At 38.4% G+C, this 14,986-nt stretch overlaps 1 long non-coding RNA gene across 1 annotated transcript; it reads right to left on the bottom strand.

The window, feature by feature from the left end:
• Positions 1 to 13,623: 13,623 nt before the first annotated feature.
• LOC130547530 (uncharacterized) lies at positions 13,624 to 14,985 on the bottom strand. Its single transcript, XR_008961890.1, has 3 exons — positions 14,874 to 14,985; positions 14,719 to 14,762; positions 13,624 to 13,878 (listed from the first exon to the last, which is right to left on the bottom strand). It is a non-coding gene; the product is annotated as an uncharacterized LOC130547530 (long non-coding RNA).
• Position 14,986: the final 1 nt, after the last annotated feature.

The following is a 14,986-nucleotide window of genomic DNA, read 5'->3' on the forward strand; positions in this document are numbered from 1 at the left end:
TAGTACACCGTTCGCGTTACAGTGCACGTCAATATTTAAAATGCAAATACTGCAATGACCAACATATTTGCCAACCAACGTCTGCGACCCTTAAAAACCCTTTGACTGAGGACAAAATATTTGCATAATTCCGAGTTGATATACCAAGAAAAGTGGAAGTGCATGAATTGATCAATTGCCAGGAGCGCACGAGTTTTGGCGAAATAGAAAAAGCGCTCATGTTAATTGAGTTGTAATTTTAAGATTCAGAAGCGTTAACGTAGTCGTGCACCGCCAAGCATAAAACACATTAGCTTAATAAAGTAATATGAAAACTATGGCTGTTCAATTATACGTCTTAATAGCGCATAAACGATGCTAGACCCGTTAAAGGAACGAAAAGGTCCGGCGTTTATTTCTAAGTCAGTATTATTAAACACTTATCTCCCTGGTATAGTTACTCCAGTCTGTGTTTGAGAGAATGAGAATTAATGGCGAATAATCTGAGCAATAAATTAGCAGTGATTATACAGAGCCTGTGCTGAAGTTGTTTAATTTCTCGTAGTTTAATTGGAGAGGACTGTTTATGAGGAACTAAATGCCCCATTTCAAAACGCATTCATGCCCACCTCCTTTGTTCTTAGAACTATGGTTACACTTGATCTTAAATTCAATATAAAATGCTTATTTTGGATAGGCTGAAATATAAATCAAAGTATACTATTATCCAATGATCTGTTATTTGATAATAATGATTTAATATAAACATGTTTTGTTGATGAAAGGTATACTTTAAAGTATAGAAAGTTTAACAGGAAAGTGAAGTTTTTAAAAATTCACTTCAGATTTTGTCTGTAAAAAATAAACCTTCATTATTTGAGTAGGTGTTGATACACATACATGCAAATTTATTGTTTGTAGTGTAATGTGCTGAAGTGTAATGTTGAGTTTTTATTTCTTTTTTATAAATAACACTAAAATGCGGGGTTGTTTTCAAATGCTAAGCAAACGTTTTTGGTAACACCTTAAAATAAGTTTGTATTTGATAATGCATTAGCTAACACACAATGAACAATACTTCTACAACATATATTAATATTAGTTCATGTTCATTTGAGCATTTACTAATACATTTTTAAAATCAGAAGTTGCATCTATTAACATTAGTTAATGCACCATGAACTAACATGAACACTTGTATTGGCATTAAACTAACTTTAACAAAGATTTATAAATGCTGAAAACTCTAGTAAATGCATTAAACGACATTAAATGCATTAAAGTAACTATGAACAATAATGTTAACAAATACAACCTTATCGTACAGTATTACCATGTTTTCAAAATACGGACAAAAGAAACAGTTGGGTTACAAATTAACCAACCCTGGGTTGAAGCAACCCATCATTTTTATTCGTAAAATTTCTGGTTATACATCCCTGTATTGTGTGTTGTGTTTACGTGTTTGAAAGTGTGTTGTTGGTGGGGTTTGCTTGGTGTTCACCTGTGGTAGATATAAGGGGTGGATGAGCTCCTACAGCCCCTCATTCACATGTAATTAGTCTGCACAAAGGGCTTGTTAAATCTGTAATCCCTCATGCGTCTTCTCCCTTTGATAGTGTTGGTCAGCTGTGAGCGGACGGCTATTATGCTCCTTATAAAAGAGGGGCAGTTCAGCCTGCTGTATCGGAGCTCCCACCGCGCACAGCAAAACCGGGGTCAGCGCCACCCCAAACACGCTCCCACACATACACATGCACCAGAAGGACGGGTGCGATACATAGTATCACAGATCTCATTAGATCAGACCTCTCGCTACTGCGGCTTACACACGCCACCTGTTTTCAAATCCGTAAACATAAGACACTTTGGTTAATCTTATGATTTGAATAACGTTTCTATAAAACCTGCGTGGGACAGATTGTCAAGAAACATCCAGAATGAGGCCGAGGGCATAAACATTTTTAAATGTGTTTTGACTGATTTGCTGATATGTTACGTTTACACAAGGCAACACCAAATATAATCTTTTCTGTGAGCCGGTAACAACCGTTAAAATCGAATTTCTTATTTCCACTTGATATAAAATGTGCCACGTTGAAAACTCATTTGAAGAAACACGGCTGATTTTAACTCGTGAAAGAAATATACAGTCTATAAAGAGAAAGTGCAGTGCAGATGTCTATAAAACTGAAAACAAACGTAAACAATCGTTTTTATTACATTTTATTGTCGATTCGAGAACTCTCTCTCTCTCTTATACAGTTCCCTCATTTTTTTCAGGGTGGTTGTTTAAATATGTATACGTTTAAAGCCCAGAAGGTATATCCATTATTACAACAAATGCGGAATACACTTCATAAAGTGAGATTTGAATAGGTTCATGGTCTTTGGAAAACATCATTTGAGCTCCACGTCTGGTATGTCTTCCCTGAATTTACAGCATTTGTGCGGATTATGTATTTCCGCCCGGCTGTGGCAAACATTTGGCACTAGTTTGATTGTGTGGGAAAACGACATGGCATCATCAGATTAAGTAGGTAATCCAGAGGTGTCTGTGTCTCGCGCTTTGTGTGGGACGATATAATGAACACAGTAATTAAGGGTATTATTGAGATAATGGGTGTAAATCTTTGTCTGAGAAGCTTAGTCAGTTATGATAAAACTGTAATGTGCAAATCCGCAGTCATTAAGATATTTAGTCGATTGTCAAAGATCTTTGGAAGGCAGCGTGATAGCGCTGATTGATTCCCTTGCTCGCTGAACTTTTATGACTTGATAGAAAAAGCAAGTTTCTCCAGGACTCTTGCAGGAGTTTGCTGGTTTAATGGCTGATTGGGTTTTACCATCTTTGCAACAGACCATTAAAACAGGGAACATGGGAGTTTCTTCTCAGCTTGAAGACAAATTATTTCTTTTTCGAGTTGCAGGCGGTGAAAGCGTAAATCTGAGAAGTCATGTTACTGTGCCTTTAATTTTTTTCCCAAACACTGCTATATGGTATCTTTATTTTTACACTAGAAAAGTGGATTCAAGCAGTTGATTTTGTTTCTTGTTAAAGGAATGGTTAACCCAAAAATGTAAATTTTTGAAAAAACTGTATACATTTGTTTGTTGTGCTGAACACAAATGAAGATATTTTAATGAAAGTTTGTAACTAAGCTGTTCTGCTTCATCATTGACTCCCATACAGGACAAAAGACTGATGACCTAAAACGCCTTATAAACTTAAATTGTGTTCAGCACAACAAAGAAATGTATACAGGTTTGTAACAACTGGAGGGTGAGCAAATGATGAAATTTTAATTTTTGTGTGAACTATTCCTTCAATATAATATAATTTAGGGAAGGTTCATTTAATTGCAAAGTATAACATATATTTTTTTATTTAAATAAAGCCAGTTAATTTTCAAGTTATCACATTTTTTATACTTGTTTATAGTGTATTCATGCAGCCCAGCATCATAGCTTGCCAAATATATCTAGAACATACAGTAGAATAGAATGGAAAATAATAGAATAAAATAGAATTTCACTGTCATTGCACAGCTGAACTACAAAATGTAATTTCTCCTTAGTCTGTTTCTCATTAAAAAACAACTACAACTAATAAAACAACTGTATATATACATGAAGAGTATGGAGGTGTAAAACTAATGTAGATTGTAAAGGTAAAATAATCTGGATTTGGGTAAATTTGATGAGAAATGTTTGAGTTCATATCGAAATCTTCAATCATATTGACTTTTAATTGCAGACATGATAGATCTGAGTTCAGTTTGAGCTCACTTCTGAAACTAATGGAGAGATTTCTGAGATTTCTTCTAAGGATAAGTATCTGAGAGGCGGGAGAGTTTCCATTTGCTCTCCATTTAATCTCCTTTATGTCTATCAGAAATAACTGAGTTTTTCAAGACATCTGATCCGTGATTTTTCTTTCTTCTTTCTTATGGAACCCTGTAGCTTGAAATATTTAACGCATCGTGTAATTTTTATGTAAGCAAGAACACAGCATCGCGAAGCTTTTTGGAAGAACAATTCCAAAACTGTAGTTCTCTCTTCTAGAACCTCCAAATCAAAACACTGCTATGATTCTTAAACATTTATTTTCCTGATGAATCTCAACATCAGGACGCTTCACATTTTCTAGAACAACAGAATCTTGAAAGCTGTAACGGATCAATAGAGACGGGCTAACCTCAGATTATACCCGGAGTAAATCTGGACTAAATCGACCCGTTTGGTTACGCTGGGGATTTATATCAGTCCAGATCAATACAGCTGTCTGAACCAGGGGTTAAAATGGCTTTTAATCTATGAAGTTCAACACTGATGACCACACTAACAGCTGAAGACAGAGCCAAATCTGTGCATAATGCATATAGCACCAGTGAAACACGGGTCACAACAGACAACAAGCAAACAGTATCCTGTGTAAAGATGTATGTGTGTGTTTAGCTGCAAGTGAGTCCAAAACGGTCCAACTGCAGAAAGGAATAATGCCCCTTTGTTTGGGCCGCGGGGGGTTTAATGCTCTGTGTGAGGGGGAGTGGGTTAGTCAGGGGCTTAAAATAAACATGTGTGTGTTTTTTCCATATATACATACGCACATTTATTTGGCCAAACTTGATTTGACTGTTAAGAAGTGTGACGAACATTAAGCTCGCCGTCTCAAATCCACTCGCCAAAGCGTTGACTATGTTTAGGTCACTTTCCCAAGAGTCTGGTCTCCCCCTTGCAGAACGGATAAAAAACTGCGAAAGAAAGAGAAAAGAATCGAGTGGTTTAGGCCAGGACACCATCTGTCCTCCACCATAAAGGACCAAGGACATCTTGCGATGTCTGTGTGTGTGTGAGAGAGAGACAAAGCGGGAGGGTGGGATGGTGAAGTGGTTTGCTGGCCCAACAGAGAGGCTAGAGGTGAGAGATTTGGAGAATGAGGGGGTGAAAGGGAGAATGGCTCACAGGATTCCTGGTAGCTCTGCGCTGTAGTCGGCGTTTCATTTAAACCTGCCTCTGTGAGAGCGTTCGCACTGAGTCCTGCACAAGCGCGTGTGCGCGCGTCTGTGTGATTAGGGGACCTCCGATTGTTAGCGAACTCCTAAAGCTGCCTCTTGCAGCTGTGACCCCCGTGACCCCGTGGCACCATGGCAACCGCGGAGACCTCCGATCTGCACCAAACTCCCCGGTCTGGTGTGTTTCTCACTGAACTGTTTTACAAAAAGTGTTCTGGGTATAAGCTCTTTATCGACAGCATCTGTGGTGCACTGTGGATTAGCACAGAAAACATCACTCAGTTTGTAAAAACGAACAACAGTCACAATCGATCACTTTTTTGTTAAAAATGATCCAAAAAATCTTAACAGTAATTATAAGTTGTGCTATTGGGAAATTTTAAAAGGAATTTCAGTTTGACGTCATGATCTGACTTTAACCCACATCAAGAAGTTAAAGTTAAGTAACCTGCACTTTCATGTTCCAAACAAAGATGGCGATACAGAGACAAAGTTAGCAGTGCTATATGTACAGCAATTACTGTATTTAGATTAAATAAATGTTTTTAAAAACGGATAAAAAAATGAATCAAATTGATATATAACTGTGGATCAACTTCTCATAATGCATCAAGTGCAATTCCTAAAATTTGTTGTGTAAAAGTGTTTTAGCTAATTGTACTGTATAAGTGTTGGTCTTAAAGGGATAGTTCACCCAAAAATGAAAATTCTGTTGTCATTTACTCACTCTCATGTCATTTCAAACCTGTATGACTTTCTTCAGCAAAACACAAAAGAAGATATTTTGAAGAATGTTGGTAACCAAACAACGGCGGTACTCATTCATTTACATTGCACACACACAAAACCAATGCAAGTCAATACATTGCTCTGCTGTTCGGTTACCAACATTCTTCAATGGTATGTGTTGAGGTAAAATTATAATTTTTGTTTCATTCTGTGAACTACTAACAATATTCCTTCCAAAGTTTAAGTGAAAATATTGTTTCTGTTTGCATTTATATGCAGAAAATGAAAGAAACGGGTCAAAATAACAGAAAAGATGCTCTGTTTTTCAGACCTCAAATACTGCAGTTTATATTCACTTATAAGAAATACAACTGTAATATTTATGCATGTATTTAGGAAAAGTTTAAAATTATTGTTTTATCTGATAACCTGGACTTTTATCACAGTTTTCATGTGTCTTGTCATGCTGTCAGTCTTTCAAATTGCTGTTGGATGACTTTGTCACTCCAGAGGTTTGATTTTGTTGAAATTGTAACGTTAATGATTAAATGAAAATGTGGATTAGTCTGCGGCTGCGGTTGTATGTTGCTTGTACTTGGGATAATGCAAACATCTGTAAAGTATTTTTATGTCTGAATGACTTAAATCTGAATATGCTATCCACTTTTCCGGCAAACATTGTCTGTGTAACAAAAACATGAACACATTTATTCATTTGGCAGACGCTTTTATCCAAACCGACTAACTAGTAGGAGAGCATATAAACATTTTGTCAACACGCTAAACAGTTAGTTTACAAGGTCATGATACTACGAGGCTTAAACTGGAGTAAGCAAAGGAGAGAATGAACAAGATTTTTTTTAGACGCAAGACAGACAGTTATTGGTTAGTCAAATATATGCGGAACAGGTATGTTTTGAGCTGCAGTTCAGGTGGAGGCTATGCAAGGGTTAAAGTCATCTGCTGTTGTGTGAAATGTCTGAGGAAACTTTCTTTCTATACCAGCGCTCACACAAGGAAAATTACACCATTTCAGTCTTCCCATTTCATTACAGAAGTAACTATGGTATTTTGACAGGTATTTTAGGGCTTTGTTATAATGCCTCCGGGACGATACAGTTTGTCTTTGTCAAACGAAAAGAAATAAGGATGAATTGAAGAAATAGCAATAACGGTAGAGTAGCAAAGTGCTGTGACACATGCTTCTAGCTCTCGGCTACGTTCTAATACACAAAACATTTCATACTCTCTCTCTCTCTCTCTCTCTCTCTCTCTCTCTCTCTCTCTCTCTCTCTCTCTCTCTCACCCACATACACACACATCATCTGGTTCCTCTCAGCAGTGGCTAATAAGATGGTTCTCTTGCCCAAAACAGTCAGAGTGTGTTTAATGAAAAGCTTTGTGTGTGTGTGTGTGTTGTGAAAGTGTAATTACTTTGTGTATTAACATGTGCTCGCTTTGCCATGGTTCAGTGCAAATGGACCGAGGGCTATTTCATGAGATTGTGTGTTGGTGTCTATGGCGGCTGAGAGAATACTTCATAAATTCATTTGCGCGCCTGTGGAGGTCAGCATGTCTCATAATGACCCTCAGCGTTAGCAATAAATGCTAACTCTTTTTATTGCTAAAACGTATCCCATAAAGCACCGCAGCGGCGATTGCTTAAGCATGATTAAATTAGCTTACTATCTCTTTGGAATAAATAAGAAGCCGTGGAGGTCAGCGTCCTTTGAATGTTTAAGCATTTCACTAGCAGAAAAACCACATCAATTCACAATGGATTCATACGGGAATGTTTGAAAATGCCTCGTTTCACATGAGATGACCATGAGATGTGAAATGCATCTGGCTTCTCTATATGGGTTTTAAGAACAAATTGATGCTTCTGCATGTTCTTCGTTAGAGCTTATGAATTTTCTGTCATAGTTTGTTGCCCGACAAACATCACATACTGTTCTGGAACGTTCTGCTCCCATTTCTGAGGGTTTGTTTGTGTGCTTGAATGTTAATGAAGGCCTCTGTTTACAAGCCGGAACCGTCCAGGAGTCTGACCTCCTTAGAGGGACACGTAACACTTCAGATGTGTGAACGAGAAACGTGAATACTGGCGTGTTTGTGTGTGTTGGTCTCACTCAACTCTCAGATCCTATTGAATCTGACCTGCAGGCCTGATCAATGTACCACAGCGTGTGATGGAATGAGAGAGTCGACTTATTACCCTAGAGAGAGTGAGAGAGAGAGAGAGAGTGAGAGTGAGACCGAGGGTGAGCAACACTCTTTAGTTACAGGCAAAATCTTGAGGGTGTAAAATATGCAAATGGAGAATTAGAGTAGCATTTGAGTTTGTTCCCTTGCTGACGCTGTGTATTTGTCTGTGTTATTCAGAAAAGAACACTCTGTTCTGAGATTCATTAACATATAAACAAAAACACTTTGATCCGTATTATAGGATGCACAAACCTGCTGAATTTGACCCAGATTAGCTTTCGTTTTATTGTGTTAGAGGAAGAATTGTGAGATGAAAGAATAGTGCTCTTCTACATGAACAACGGGTTTATTTTAATAATTAAGATTTTATTTTCAGTTTGTTAAGTGTGCTCATAATTCTGATACTGTTTTGACTGCTGATCACAATTTGATCCTAAACCGACTTTTAATGATAATAAATCTAATCATAATACTGATCCGGATTCTTTTTTGATCATTATTCATATTATAATTCTGATCCCAATTCTATTTTTAAACGCAATTCGTATCAGAATTCTGATCCTGACTCTATTTGATCAGAATTCTAAACCACATTCTATTCTCGAACATAATTCTGATCCCGATTCTAATTTTTATCTTAAATCAGATCATGACTCTGATACTGATTCTATTTTCGATCCTGATTCTTTTTATCATAATTCTGTAATCCTTATTCTATTTTTGATCATAACTAAAATGATAATTGTAATCCCGAGTAACTTCATTTTATTGCGATCCTGATTCTACTTCTGAATTATGATTCTGAATTTGATTTCCCACATTTAATTAGACTTGAATTATGTTTTATAATTATTTTTTATCGTCACACACGCTTGAACTCAAACTTGTTTGTTTTGGGATTTCTATATCTCCCACTTGAGATATCACTTAAAGTCAGTTGAACCCAAAGAGCTCAGAAACTGATCCAGAGTGTAGTCGGGGCTGTGACGAGCACATTCGATTTAGAAAAGCTTCATCTATTTTAGCCTATAAGGTGCGTTTGTGTGTGTGTGTACATAAAGCCCTGATGCACTCTCCCCCTCATTATCCTCCCACGGCAACAGTGGCCTGATCGTCATGGTTACGGTCACGGTTAAGGTCACCGATACGCCTGTCTGGGGCATCGTGTAAATCAGAGGTTAGGTTTTTATCAGGGGTCACCGTACAGGGTCTTGACCCCCTTCTGACTTTTGACCTGCCCTCACCTGTTTGTGTTGCCATGGCGTGATGTATATTTCCAGAAGGTTTGATTGATTTCCCCTTAAAACATACTGCCTATCCATACACGGCTTTCTATAATGCCAAAGACGTCATCTCAGCCACTGTAGGTTTGAGTTGGTGTGTGAGAATAAGGCCAGACCCTATATGCCACACGTCTGCATGCAGTGTGATTTTGAAATCAATTGCTCCGTCGCCAATAGTAATTGATGTGGCTTTGAGTGCTAGGACGCAGACCCGCCCACAAGATCCCTCAAATTCAATTTGGAATCCGAGGGCAGAGAAAAGGTGAACGACTCAATATCTCATTCATTTCAACCACACACAGAGACTCGCACATCACAAATACCACAGTTCTAGACCCCCCTCCACCTCACATCTAAAGCAGGACCACAGTAAATCCCCAATGCCCGACTATGTCTCTCCACACATGCTGGGTGAAACCAACCCCATCACTTGGCTCGGGTTCTAATGTGCCCTCCGCCAGAAGAGACAGCATGCACATTATTTTTAATGTAATGCTCATGCCTGGACCTTCATTAGGGATGGTAAACGCTACATACACTGAATGTTTCCATCCGTCCTCTTCACATATTCTGCCTGACACAGAGAGAGATATAGTGAGAGAGAGAGCGAAAGCATGATGGAGGCGACGCTTGAATGCTCAGAGTCGCAGTGCCCCCGAACTCTAACCCGTGATAGATTGGGTGCTCCTGCAGCGTGACAGACAAGCGATTGATGGAAGAAATAGTGGAGAGATGAAGGAACAGAGAGACGGAAAGAGAGAGAGAGAGAGAGAGAGAGAGAGACTGTGAGCGGAAAACAGAAAGGCAGAGAAGCTTGAAGTCTGTGCATTTATAAATTGTAAATGCAACATTTTATTTTTAGCTTTTTCGGGCAAAAAATATTAAATATATTTACATTAACCGCATTCACTATCAGCATATCCGAAAAAGTGTCAAAAAATAAACCAAATGATATAATATATTACATTAGACGGTTTCAGCTGCAACAACATAAGAATCACTAACTGTTGAGTAGTTTTAATTAGATTTAATACAAAATAAAATGCGAGTTTAAAATAAAATTTATATAAATTAAATATAAAATAAATTGTTATATTACTAGCCACTAAACAGACCGATAACCAAACACAAGACCGCAAGTTAACTTCGGTCCAGACGCATGCGTACGATAAAAACCGTCTATATTACAAATAAAAAAATATGACTTATTTTGACTCCTCCCCTTGTCTACAAAAATTTGCCAACATTAATTATTTTTATATTCAACATGCATTTTTTTCTGTAAAATTGACACAAAATATGATTAATGTGTATCTGTGTTCTCTACATTAAGTTCCTGTTTTAGCTCCGCCTCTTTCCCTGGGGACTTATTCCCTATTGGACGGGATACTGTAGGTTTGTGTTGAGCTTTATGTAATTCATCTTTTCTTTATAAAGTCATCTTCATCGACTGAAGCCCATGCTCACTACACTTTGCATTACGTTGTAGCAAGAAACAACATCTGAAAGACTCACTTTTGCATCAGGTACTTTTCACACGTTTCATTATTTCATGAAATGACTCAAGCCCCTTCGGAGTTCCCAATTTGGGAGAGAAATTATTCAAAGAATTCCACAAAATATTAATGAGATCCCCGCCGTAGACCGACATATGTTTTCAAAGCACTGAAATTGTTCCTTACTTATTTAATCTGATATGCAATCATATCGATGCTCCGACTTGAGGTTTGTGTGTTTCCATAATGGAATTTATTTTAGTGCATAGAGTTTAAGCGCAGCTTGTAATTCAATGCAGAAGGTCTCTCTCTCTCTCTCTCTCTCTCTCTCTCGCTCTCTTCCGCCCTTCATGGCACAAGCGTCGTCTGTTGACGGCAGGCAGAATGCCAACATCAGCATCAGCGACACGCAGCTGAATTAAACAGCCTTTACGACTCGTGCTATAAAGCCACCGTTTAAAGGAAAAGCAACGCCATTTAAAGCAGAGACATAGTGTTGCTGTTTCATTTTATTGGCCATAAAACAGACTCGGGGTGATTGTCAGGGAAGGACCCTCAACTAGGACGGTGTGTAAGCTTACATGAATGTGAAACAGGTGTGTGTGTACATGTCATTCACGTTGTGTTTCAGACATGCTGACACGTTTGTGCATAATGCATAAACACACATCTATATGCGTGTGTGTGGGTGAAATCTCATGAAACCTGTTAAGAATATCTCAAGGTCAAATTTCACCCCAAAACAAAAGCTTGAAATAAATGCAAATATTTTATTAGGACTTTTGTGATTTTTGGCACCAAATTATTTTCACGACAGCTAAGCACCGCCCGTCCTATTCTTATTTTTACGTAAAATAATCTCATTTTCATCAGTATAACCCAAAATATCTAAATTTCTAGTATATTCAGTATGTAAAGGATCATGTAGCCTATACATGTTATCCTATGTAATATAAATACTGTATACTATATTAAAATATACAATTGTATACATTAAATGATATACTGTATTTGTTATATTGCCTTTATTTATATTATTTTGTAATATAGTGTAATGGCAATATTAAGAAAAAAAAGAAAGTAAAATGTTCAGGCACATTACAATTGTGACATTTAATGAGAGACTAAAACACTTAAGTCACAAAAAAGTCCTAAAAATAGACTTCATTTCTTTAAGCAAAAATATAATGCATATTTTGAGGTCAAACATGTCCCTGATCTATTTTTGAGACATTCACTCATAACTGTGTGTGTAGGTATGTGTTTTGATGAATCGCTGGTCGACGTTTCTCACTCTCAGTTTGGCTGTTTAAGAATCCAGTCACATTCTACACCGGCAGTAACAGAGCGCGCTCTCTCTCTCTCTCTCTCTCTTTCCTCCCTTCATCATTTTCTCCTTCCCTGTAGCTCTTTCACACTCCTTTCTCTGTTTGCCCTCCTCGCCCCCCTCCTCTCTCTGCGCCGCTGATAAACCCTCTCACTGCATTTCCAGGTTTGCCACCCTCACATCAGCTAGACACTGATCTCTGCTGAGCTGTCAATCAAACACAGACGGCTGATACGCAGGTGAGAGACAGACAGAGAGAGAGACTCTCATGATTCCTCACCGTGCCTATGATACACCCTCTTGCCGTTTTACGCCCCTCACCCCCTTCATCTTTCTCTGCATTTCTTGTTTGCCTCTTTTGGTTTTTGTTTAGTCTTCGTCTGCCAGTATAAACATACCTGCCTGCTGCCTCGTCCTCGCAGGTCTGACATGCCGGTGATTGACAGGGGCGTTCAGTCAGAGCGAGCATCTTATAGTTTTAGAGTGAGAGAGCGAGAGAGAGAGAAAGAGAGCACTGACGAACAGTGCAACGCTTTAAATGTCATTCTTCATATCTGTCCACTTCAGAGTGTGTGTTCAACCCGTATCACTGTGCCGCAGCCTCCACACACGCACACGCACACGCACATGCACACGCACACGCACACCGACCAGAGACCAAAGCAAATCTACTTATTGTGAGCTTCTTTGTATTATTTCTTTCCGTGCTTGACACACAGAAACGGAATAATCTGCCGCAAATGATGCGATATGAAACGGAACAAAAGAAAGATTCTGCAAAACGCCATTCATAATTTTCAGTGGAATATTTTACAGCTTGTGCTGTAATTTAACATGGAGCGTACTTACAACAAAACTACACCAGCAATACACTCTTAAAACTAAAGGTAAAAAAAAGAAACAAGTGGCTTAACTGAACGTTTCTGTTGCACAAAAGAATTTTTTTTTAAGAACCCTTGACTAAAGGTTATTTGGAGAGCCAAAATGTTTCTTTATGGCCTCACTGCAAATAACCAATTTTAGCACTTTTATTTTGTTTTAAGTGTATGTCAAGTATTAGTTGGGCGTAGGGGTGTCACAATATACCGGTATCACAATAACCGTGACATTAAATATCAAGATTATCAATACTGTGTTAATTGTACTGTACACATATCGTAATAATTCAGCATCCATTCAAAATGTTGCTCTAAGAGTTACAGTGGTTACAAACTTTCTTTCTCTGCCTAAATACACTTGTATAATGAATGATTTGTTGACCAAATATAAGACAAAACACAAACAAAGTTAAAGATGAATTTCACTGGTGGCATCATTTATAAAAAGAATCCAACAAATATTGTGATGATAACGCTACCATTAATTTGTTTGGCCCCGATAACCACGCAGTAAAAATCTGATATTGTGACATCCCAGTTGGGCGTTTATATTCTATAAGTATAAACGTCTATATAACATATAAATGTCTATCGCAAGTGCAATGCTGTGAACTCCTGTATTTTCGTCACATATAAAAAACATAATTTCTGTCACATTATAAAACAAGGTTTGACTTTATTGTCTCTTTCTATGAGGTGTAGCTCAATTGCTAGAGCGCTACAGAGCGCAAGGTCATGGGTGCGCAAATACTGATCAAATGTATTGAATCCGTTGTGAGTCGCTTCAGATAAAAGCGTCTGCATAATGCATGAATGCAAAAGTAAAACACATCAGAAGAAAATGAGAAAGAACTCAAGATCAAAGATTCAAACAATCTTACTGAATCTGACTTTCTATCCAGTACAGAGGGGTCTGCTGAAGGACCGATCATCTACATCTCATCAGCTTTCCATCATCTGAAACTAGAAAGGTTGAACGCTCAATGTGGGAACAACATCACGTTCAAATTGCACCTATATAATACACATCAGCGGTGACTCAAAGACAACATTCAGTCTCTCTCACCGCTTCAGAGGCCAAGGAACCTCACCATACCGAATTCGGCTTTATTCACCCATCCATTATGTAATTACACTAGCACAGAGACACCAGAATCCAGCAAATGATCATCTAATTGCAACGGTGCTGTTAAGTATATGTATTGCCGTCTTGGCTGATTAGATTTTGTTTCAGTCTTCGCGTCTGAACGTGATGTGTGAGGTGTTAGCGTGTTAGCGCATTAGCGAGGTGTTGGAACGAGGGGCCCATCAGCCCGCTAATGAGCAGAAACGCTAATCGTGTTTCACACTGACACAAACGCAATTAAAACATCTGTACCGCCGCGACCTGATCCCGCGCTGCCTTCTGTTAATGCTAATGTTTGGCAAACAAAGAGCGAGAGGTGCACCCCAAATACTGATGGGTGGCGCCTGTCAATCACGTAGGGGTCATGACCTTCACAGAAAGTTAAATGTCTCTCTTTTTTCTTGGAAGTCAAAATAAAAATGCAAAAAGTTGCTCTCGCGGTGCTGGAGTATTGTAAGTGGTTGCTAGGGTGTTGCTATGTCGTTCAAAAATCATCTGTTTGCCAAAAATTCAAACAATCACTTAGAGTAACATTTATGCGTCTGGCTGATGCTACATTTGCAAGTTCCCTTGGGATGAAACCCATGAACTTTTCCTTAAACATGGCATATACTGTAAGTGCAAGTACCTCTAATAATAATTATCATAATCAATACTTACGACTGTGCTTTTCTTACCTGCATTGCTGCCGAAACACACTTCACATAACCCGACAAAACCACTGCAGGGGAGAGAGCGTTCTCATTCATTATGACAAATTAAAAACAGCATTTAGATTATGATATTCTAAACCTCACAGCAGAACCCCCCCACACTGGCAAGAAAAACCCACCCTCACTCTCTCTCTTCCAGGTCCACCCCCAGCTCAAAAATGATGTATGGATGGTTGGCCCGCTGTTGTCCCGTGATGGATTGGAGCACTTTGGGGAAAATTCCAGTTCATGG

This window comes from Triplophysa rosa, linkage group LG24, assembly GCF_024868665.1.
Source record: "Triplophysa rosa linkage group LG24, Trosa_1v2, whole genome shotgun sequence".
NCBI lineage: Eukaryota > Metazoa > Chordata > Actinopteri > Cypriniformes > Nemacheilidae > Triplophysa > Triplophysa rosa.